Below are 9,450 nucleotides of genomic sequence, written 5' to 3'. Positions count from 1 at the left end.
TTGTGTGTGGAGATGAATATGTGGGTCTCAATAAATCTTTCATTTTTTATTTATTCAGATCTAATTATATGTTTGTGTGCTCACATTCTTTTTAATTCAAGTTTTATTAAAATTGAAAAAATAATAATAGATACATAGAGTTTAATAATTTCCAACTACTCAATTAAAATTCATTACTAAGTTTATATAAAGTTCATACGATGATTATTTCGTTTTCGGTTCATTAAATATCGTGATGTGATCACATTTTGAGATTTAACTTAGATAATTTTAGTAATTTTGTGTATTTTATGTGATATGTATATTATATGTTGTGTAATTTATGTTATATGTTGTGTAATTTATGTAAGTTGTGCAATATGTGTATTTGATAATTAATGTGATATTTATATTTTGTGGTTGTGTAATTGGTGTAGATGTAATTTAGGTAATTTGTGTAGTTGAGGTAATTTCTGTCATTTGTGTAATTTCCTATATGCGTAGTTTAAATAATTTGTGTACATAATTTGGTGTATTTCGTGGTTGGGTAATTTATGTAATTGTTGTAGAGACAAACGCTAATGAAAGAGTATTTAGGTATTTTTATGTTTGTACTTTTTAGGTAATTTTTTTTAAAAATAAATTTGAATTAAATAAGAAATATATAAATATGTTAACAGTTATATTTTTCTACTAATAAAAGTCGTCATAATAAGTTTAATACGCTTGATAAAAAGAAATATGGTTTATTTTTATTATTTAGCATTCTTAATCTTGTTTGTATTAACAAAACAAGATTTAAAAGAATTATTGTGTTTTTGTTGAACTTTGAGAAAAGTGAATGTTTATTTACCTAATTACCATTTTATCATTAAATATTATTTCATTCTCTCCCCTCTCACAATTTTAAATTTAAGATTAATTACAACAAAAAAAAACAAAACATTTAATAAGAATGTATGGCCGCAATTAAGTTCTCAAAATTCTTACAAATCAAATAGTTCTCAAAATATAATACGGGGGATAAAAGCTAGTATACACACATACACACACATATATATACACACACACACAAACACACTAGTTTTTATAACTCGTATTATGAGATTGTTTTATATTATTTGTTTCTACTATATATATATATATATATATATATATATATATATATATATATATATATATATATATATATATATATAGGGTTAGCATCATTTGAGAACTCTAAAAAAATTAAGAACTTCTAGGAACTCATAAGAAACAAACATTTTTTTAATTTTTTTCATATATTAACATTGTTTGAGATTAGTTTTATCATATTTTATATCTAAATTTGTTATTACATAGATATATCACAAGTTTACATATGTGTAAAATTTATGTAATAGCAAATTTACATATATGTAGAAAAAAGTTTAAATATGTGTAAAAACTAATTTTCATTATTGTAATCGTAATTATAGATATAAAAAGTGATATAACTACACTCAAATAACACTAATATACAAAAAAATTTATCGAAAACGTTAATTTTCAAGGGTTCTTTCAAGTTCTTAAATAATTTAAGAGTTCTGTAATGATACTCATCATATATATATATATATATATATATATATATATAGGGAGAGGATCATGAGAGAACTCAATTTTATGGTGAGAACTAGAAAACTAATAATGAAGTATTTTTAATTTAATTAACAAAAATATTTTTCAAATTTTTTTCTTTCATCCTTCTTATATGTTGTTATTCTTCATCACAAAAAAATATAAAAATAAAAAAAATAAAAATAAAAAAATTAACGACTAATGCATATATGCAATACACCGACTTTTTTTATAATGCATATGTGCAATAGTGTGCATTTTGATTTTTGAAATAGTGTTGAATAAAATATATATAGTTGTTTGTATTGTATATTTGCAATAGTGTTATATTATATATAAAAGTTTTAAAAAATCGATATAGTGCATATGTGCATTAGTGTTGTATTACATATATGTGATAATATGTTTTGCATACAATTATTAGTGTCGTATTTGAATGTATTCAATAGTGTGTATTTAGATATGTATTTGTGTTGTATTATATGCAATAAAACACTATTTTATATATACAATACACATTAATGCACATACGCATTACATCGACGGTTTTTTTTAATGAACAATATCATCTTATTAGAAGGAGGAAAGAAACAAAAATCCCAAAATAATTTTTTAAAAATAGTTAAAAATAATTCTTTACTAGTTCTCTAGTTATCTCTTTAAGAGGAGTTCTCTTTAGATCCCACTTCTCTCTCTCTCTCTCTCTATATATATATATATATATATTGGATTTTAATTTTATTTATTGTAAGGAAATTAATAATATACTTAAGATTTGATGATGAAAGGTTACACAAATAAATTATATGATATAACCCGATTTAAAAACTAAAAGTTATTTGGGTTTGGTGAGGCCGAGACCCGCTTATTTTTTTTTACTATTTTCTTAATTATAAATAATATCTTTTTTTAAAAAAAATCATATATTAATTTTTGGTATTTCCCTATTTTATAGGATTTTTACATTAAATATTTGGTGAGATTTATTTTTAATCTAGTGAGATGTTATAACCCGTTTAAGGGCTATTTGGGTTTGGTACGACCAATACATATGAATTCGGGTCAAATGCATGACAAGCCTCCATTTAAAAATCAAGTTAATCTGGTGACTCCAAAAAAAGGGGAGCGACCACATCACGACACGTAGGATTTTTATGTTTCGTTTATATATATTATAGATAGATAGATAGATATTTAAGATTTAAGATTAGGATTTAAGATTATATAGATTATACTATTATAGATAGATGGATATATATATATAGATATAGATAATATTGGTTTTCTTTGGCAGGATTTACATAGCTAGATCACCACACACGTTATGTAAGTGACGGATGTTTTGGATACTAACAGCCACATACAAATTATACCAATGCTTAGAGGATAAGAAGAAGTTCAGAACGTTTGTAAGGAAAAAAGTAATTATTCTAGCGAGCATCCACCTCTGTGATAGTTAACTCGTTGATGGAACCTGTTATATTAGCACTTGAAGAGAAATTAGCAACAAGAAACTCGCTTTCCATGAAATATGTTGGCTGCTTAGGTTGTGGTAATGCACGCTCGCCATCTAACATCATAATTACCGATGACATATTTGGCCTGTCACCTGGATTTTGTTGAACACATAATAACCCAACTTGGATTGATCTTAAAGCTTGAGGTGGCTGACAAGATTCAGCCAAAGTTGCATCAATTAAGTCCATTGTTCTGCCTTCATTATAGAGACTCCATGTCTGAACACAATGCATAATTTAATAAATTAGTTGAAGCTTAACACTGTAGTTTTTCACTAATGAACTTACATGTCCCATTAGATTATATCCATGTTTAGTTTGGGTGAACCCCCTATTTCTCTTCCCACTCACAATCTCCAGCACCAAGACACCGAAGCTAAATACATCTGACTTCATTGAGAATATACCATCTAATGCATATTCAGGAGACATGTAACCACTGCAGAGATCAGGTAGAATTATTTCAAGAGGAGACTTAACAGTTAGTTACAATGAAGGAATGATTGTATATGTCTTACTATGTTCCAACAACTCTTTATGTGTTTCCTTGGCTCTCGTTTCCTCCAAAACTTCGAGCTATGCCAAAGTCTGATATCTTGGGATTCATATCCTGATCAAGTAAAATGTTGCTAGCTTTAAGATCTCTATGGATGATCCTTAATCGGGAATCTTGATGAAGATAAACAAGTCCGCGAGCTATTCCTTTGATAATATCAAAGCGCTTTGTCCAATCAAGAATCATGCTTTGTGCTTTGTCTACCAAACATTTTGGTGGGTTAGTTATATATGGTGTCAGTTAAATACTGAACAAAAAGGAAATTATGTAGCTTTTGAATAACTTTTCTAACCAAAAATAAACGGGTCTAAGCTTTTATTTGACATGTATTCATATATCAACAACTTCTCATCTCCCTCTATGCAGCATCCAAGAAGCTTCACAAGATTTCGGTGTTGAAGTTTTGAAATGCATACGACTTCGTTCTTGAACTCATCAATTCCTTGATTTGAACTCTTGGAGAGACGCTTAACTGCGACCTGCTGCCCTTCTTCTAGCACACCCTGAAGATTTAAAATTTCCCGTGTGAAACACTATACAAATCTACCCGCAGGTTTACCAAGAAGATTTGCAAAAATTTTATAAGTGTTATGCATATAAATTCAGTTTTTACCTTATAAACCAGTCCAAATCCACCCTCACCAAGTTTATTGTCAGGTGAAAAGTTGGCAGTGGCGTCAACAGTTGTAGAGAAGCTAACTAGTGGAAGCTGGGCTTCTTCATGGCTTTTAGAAGCATTCAACATAATCCCCATACATTCGGAAAAATAAACGTCACACTTGATGATCTGTTATAAACAATATATCATTCAACAGCACATATTCGTCTAGTTTTTATAATATTCCGCAAGTTTTCTGCTGAACAAGTGCACATTTATACCTTCCTCAATTGTTTCAATATGATATTTGTTATTTCGTGAATGCCACAACCATGAAGTAATAACGCCTACAAGAAGAACTCCGATAAAAATTACAGGTAGGATGATTTTAATGTTTGCTTCTCCTTTCTTTATGGAACTCGATCGAGCAACTGTTGATATTAGTACAGCAACCAAGAGAAATTATAAGCATGGAACAGCAACAATCATGTATATATTTCTGTTACATAGTTTGATGAACATGTTAGATATAACTAGGAATTAGTCATTAATTACCTAATTCAGAGGAAGCCATTCTTATGAATATATCTCTACCGCCCTTGCCTTCCGGATACACTCGGATGTCTATAAGTTCACCAAACCAAAGCAAGCAGCCTCTTCCTCCAAGACTTGTGTCTGGATTTGCATAAGCCATGCAAGTACAATTCTTTAAGCATTGCACTTCACATTCTTGCATATTCATGCTCATATTAAACCAGCTATCATGTGTGTCAGGCAGTTTTACATTCGAATATTTGATAAATGTTTCCGATCCATTTTTACAATCCAACGGTGTTCGCCTAACACAAACCACCTGACCAATCAGCCATCTCCCAAGCCTTTTTGTTTTTTGGCACAAAATATGTGTCATCCAATTAAGCACAAGACTGATCAATCATATTAATGTTGCAGCTTCCGTAGGCATTACAAATGTTGTACGTATCACACATATCTTTAGGGAAGGACACTCCAAGCTGCCAATTCGTCCCACCTTCTACCCAAAACCAACTTTCTAGTTTCCCAGAAGAACGCAATGTAATCCTACCTATGGTGGAACTGTTTTCATGACTATAAGCAAAAGATGTCTCATTTTGGTTGATAATTACATTATATATGAAGGTGAAGTTCCTGCTGATTGCTGAAGCCCCTTTAAACCGTTGATTTCTCCATGGTCCACCGCGGAATTTGACAACAGAACCTTGTTTTAGTTTATCATCTGGATATCTGTCTTTCTCAACACCCCAGGTAAATTCACCTACAAGTGGATGTTGACTAGTCTTCCATGATGTTAGGTGTCATTCTATGCCCCTCAAGTAGTCATTCCCTATCTTCATTCCCGGTAGCCAGTGTTCAGTTGGGTAATCAAAACTCTGCCACAGAACCTTCTCATATTGGTCCATCAACACCATATTTCCTGAATCGCGAAGCTTTGCAGTCACGTTCCTTGATTCTGTTGTCGTGTTTGATGACCAAATCATGCCCGTATTGTTGTAAAGGGCGAGAATTCCTCCATCAGTGATCTTTAGCGCATGTTCTGAGGCGCTGGCAAGCGGCTGCTCACGGTTAGCAATCCAAACCAATGTTCTAACAGGGATATTTTTGTACCTAATACCAAGATATCTGTTCTCTGAGTTACCAGCTGACCGGAAAAGTCCAAGTTCGAAAATTCCAGTGTCCGAAACCAAAGTGTCATTGTCTGTCCGGAACCGAGAATATGAAATGGTGTCGAGTTTAGCGGAATAGCCTTTGTGAGAGAAAAGAAAACAAAAAAGAAGAACAAGTCTGGCTGCAACCTCCATTGAGACGTGATCAGTAGTCATATGTGAATAATCCTAAAGATAAAATAATGCTCCTATTCATATGGGAATGGACTGGGATTCTTTTGGCTGACCATTCTGTGTTTAATTAGTGGTTAGAGTTATGAAGGATATCAACTTCATCCAATTTCAAGTTTGACGGGTATTGTGGGATGAGTAAGTATGCCATCATAGTCAAACGTTGGTGATACGCAAAAAGATAATTTATATAATAATAAAAGTGGGAGTGTTTTGTTTCCAAATTTGTTCGCTTATATTGTTGTACCCTCTTTGTTGTGATGTTTTTATTTTTATTTTTTTTGGTTATATATTTTTAGCACCAACAATTTTCATAGTTTACAAATATGTCATAATATTTTTTAGTTTTAATCACCAACATTTTCACTTTCAACTTTGGTCTCATATACTTTTCATCTTTTACAACTTTTTTGTTAATATTTCGGTCTAAATTTAACGAGTTAACACGTTGCAACGCGTGTGTGTGGTTCATCGTGATTATGTCCATTTTTCCTGTTTAACGGTCCCATCACAACGCGTAGATGTTAAGTTGACTTGGTTATTTTTTTTCTATATATTATGCTTCAGTCTAACTTTACGACGCAAATGAGCGTTTGTGCTTCAACATTTTTTACGTCTACTTTTTGTTCGGTTTTCTTAATGGTTAATGAAAGTTACTCGCCGTTGGTGATGGGAAGGTGACCGAATACAGTGGTGGTGATGGTGGTAACTTCATGCTTTCGAGTTGAGTGGATATGTAAATACACGGTTGTACACCACGCCGCAACGCGGGTGGTGTTAATACTAGTTAGACTCTAAAAAAGGGATATATTTAACTAGTGTCCCTATTTCTTTTATCGAGTCACATTAAGGGAATTTTTTTTATTAGAACTCTTATACTCCACCTGTACGTAGTTGGAGATTATAATTAAAAAAGTGTAATGGTAATCTGATACATAGTTGAAGAAACGCGGATCTAATCCCCTTGACGGGTCCTAGATCCAATGAGTCCATATGGTAGGATATCATAACAGCCAATACGATACGAGCACAATTCCCCAAAGTCCAGTGACCGGAACATGCAAAACAGACGCCGTGAGCTCGTTACGAGAAGAACGAGGTGGGGGGTTTCCCGTAGCCACCCACCGGTGTGAGAATAAGTACTGTTCTTAAGAAGAGAAAGTACTTGAATATTGAGAGTAGATAGTGGGGAGTGAATGAATACCTCATGGAGATGAAGAGAGTATTTTATAGCCGAAAGATGAGGGAATATGATTGGGCCAGCTATCCCATTCTAGAATACCTCCTGTAACCGTCCGGACACGTGCCCTCTTTTGATAGGTTGAGCTATACGTTGCATGTGCATGGGTATAACAACCTAGACACGTGTTGAGCTGTGATAGGATCAGTTATTTCTTGGTCATGTGCACGGTTATAATAACCTAGCCAGGTGTCCCTTGTCCATTGGTCGACGGGTCACTTATTCTCCAAGTAACAATCGTGGTAGTTCTTCTAGAAGGTAATTGGTTAATTGCATCTGTCTTGTTGGCATTGCCTCCCGGTCACTTTGGCGGGTAGATGTGCTATCACGCGGATGACGTCTGAGGGTGCCTGGATGCTTCCGCATGATATGGGAATGTTCTTCCGTTAAAAGTTTATGCGGGTTGGTCCATATGTCCCGCGAGTGGCTTGAAGGGAGCTTCCCAATGACTAGCGGGTGGTACTTAAGGGTATTTGGGTCTTTTTGGTACCCTACCTGTATAAGTCCCCCCAGTCAAGTGTTTCTTCCGCGTGAAATTTTTTAAGCGGGTGAAATTTTGGACTTAAGATGCATTTGGGGGTTTTTGAATTTTGCAAATTGGTAGAAATATCTTATGTTGGAACTTGTGGATAGTCATGAAAAAAGACAACTTGACCACTCGCAGGCGCGTGGGCAGAAGATGGGATGTTTATGCCGGCTGCCATTGTACCCGACTGTGCACCTTTTTCTCTTTTTTGAATTTCCCGCGTGACGTGGCGAGTGCTGATTGGGCGATGATTTTCTCTTTCTACTGTCCGTATCCCACTGCATTAATTGCGATGGGTATAAATAGTGGAGGTTAACTTCCTTTTGATGTTTTATCACGTTTGATTTCCAAATATCTTCCTTCCTATTCCCACTTAAGCTTTCGATTAACCAGTCGATTACTTTCAAAATTGCTCGTTGTTTTTCGTTTTTTATTGGACCAATGGCTAATCAATCGTTGATTCCAAGTATCGACGAGGTAGAGATTGGATGGGACCAAAACAAATACGAAGATTTACTTCGTATTTATGGCATTCCACCAGAGTGGGAACCGGAGTTTCCTGCTGCCGGATCTGTTGCCAGTCTGCAACCTATTGGCAAGATGGCAGTGTATGCTGATTACTTTGTTTATGGGAATTTTCGGTTTCCTATAACCAAGTTCTTCATGAAGGTGTTAAGTTCCTACAGGATCCATTTATCCCAGTTGCATCCTCTTACCATTATGCAGATTCGTCATTTCGAGTATGTATGCATGGCCAAAGGGATGTTGCCGCGAATTGATCGATTTCCCGCGTTCTATCAAATGACCAACCGTGGTGGGTGGTTTAAGTGTAATCCCATAGCCGAAGGGTTATCGGCGTTGTTTCTGAGGAAGGCTCTAAAGACTAGCGGAACAAATTTTTCTGGATTTCCGAGAACGTTGTTCCAGACGCCATGGTCCGCCGTCCGGCCAATGAGGACTCCGTTTTCAGTACGCTTCTAGACCGAGAGGAAGGTCTTATGGTGCTCCGTCCTATTAATCCGAAGGACGCGCCCATACTCGAGCGTACCCACAACAACTTTTTATTCCCCACTGCGCTTCGCCCGGAACCCGTAGTTTCCGAGGCGATGTACGTAAAAGGTGAGGAATTTGTTCTGAAAGGTAAGGGTATTTTACAACCTCGACCCATTACTACTGCCACTTCTAGCGGAGTGATAGTACTTCTTTCCTCTAGCGAGAAATCATCACCCTGTGAAGGAGGGTTATCAGTTGATGCTACTAATACCCTGCCCTCGACTGTAGGTCTGACTCGCAAGCAGGATCAGAACCCGGCCACAATCAAGGTGGCGGATGGTGGGGATGTTGATGCTACCGTCGGAGGTGAACATTAAGTCACTGATGATGTCGCCATCGAGGGTGAGCATAGAGCTGTTGATGCGGGCGTTTCCAAGGTGGCTGGGAAGCGCAAAGTACAATCTACCAAAGCCGCCTCATCCAAGAAACGAAAAAGGACAAATTTGGAAGCCCTTCCTCAACAAGTTGGACCCCAAGAAGCTTTTTCAGGTGATCTCATTGCTTT

At 35.1% G+C, this 9,450-nt stretch overlaps 1 pseudogene across 1 annotated transcript; it reads right to left on the bottom strand.

Moving 5' to 3' along the window:
- Positions 1-2,951: 2,951 nt before the first annotated feature.
- On the bottom strand, positions 2,952-6,099 carry LOC143594800 (G-type lectin S-receptor-like serine/threonine-protein kinase At4g27290; annotated as a pseudogene). Its single transcript, XR_013146406.1, has 7 exons — positions 4,808-6,099; positions 4,531-4,683; positions 4,268-4,404; positions 3,947-4,157; positions 3,617-3,854; positions 3,387-3,537; positions 2,952-3,317 (listed from the first exon to the last, which is right to left on the bottom strand). The product of XR_013146406.1 is annotated as a G-type lectin S-receptor-like serine/threonine-protein kinase At4g27290 (transcript).
- Positions 6,100-9,450: the final 3,351 nt, after the last annotated feature.

Source organism: Bidens hawaiensis, unplaced genomic scaffold (genome assembly GCF_021521415.1).
Source record: "Bidens hawaiensis isolate Kalapana, Puna unplaced genomic scaffold, B.hawaiensis_p1.1 tig00001717_1, whole genome shotgun sequence".
Classification (NCBI taxonomy): Eukaryota; Viridiplantae; Streptophyta; class Magnoliopsida; order Asterales; family Asteraceae; genus Bidens; species Bidens hawaiensis.
Note: the sequence above shows the minus strand (reverse complement) of the source record. Positions and strands in the feature narration are given on the sequence as shown.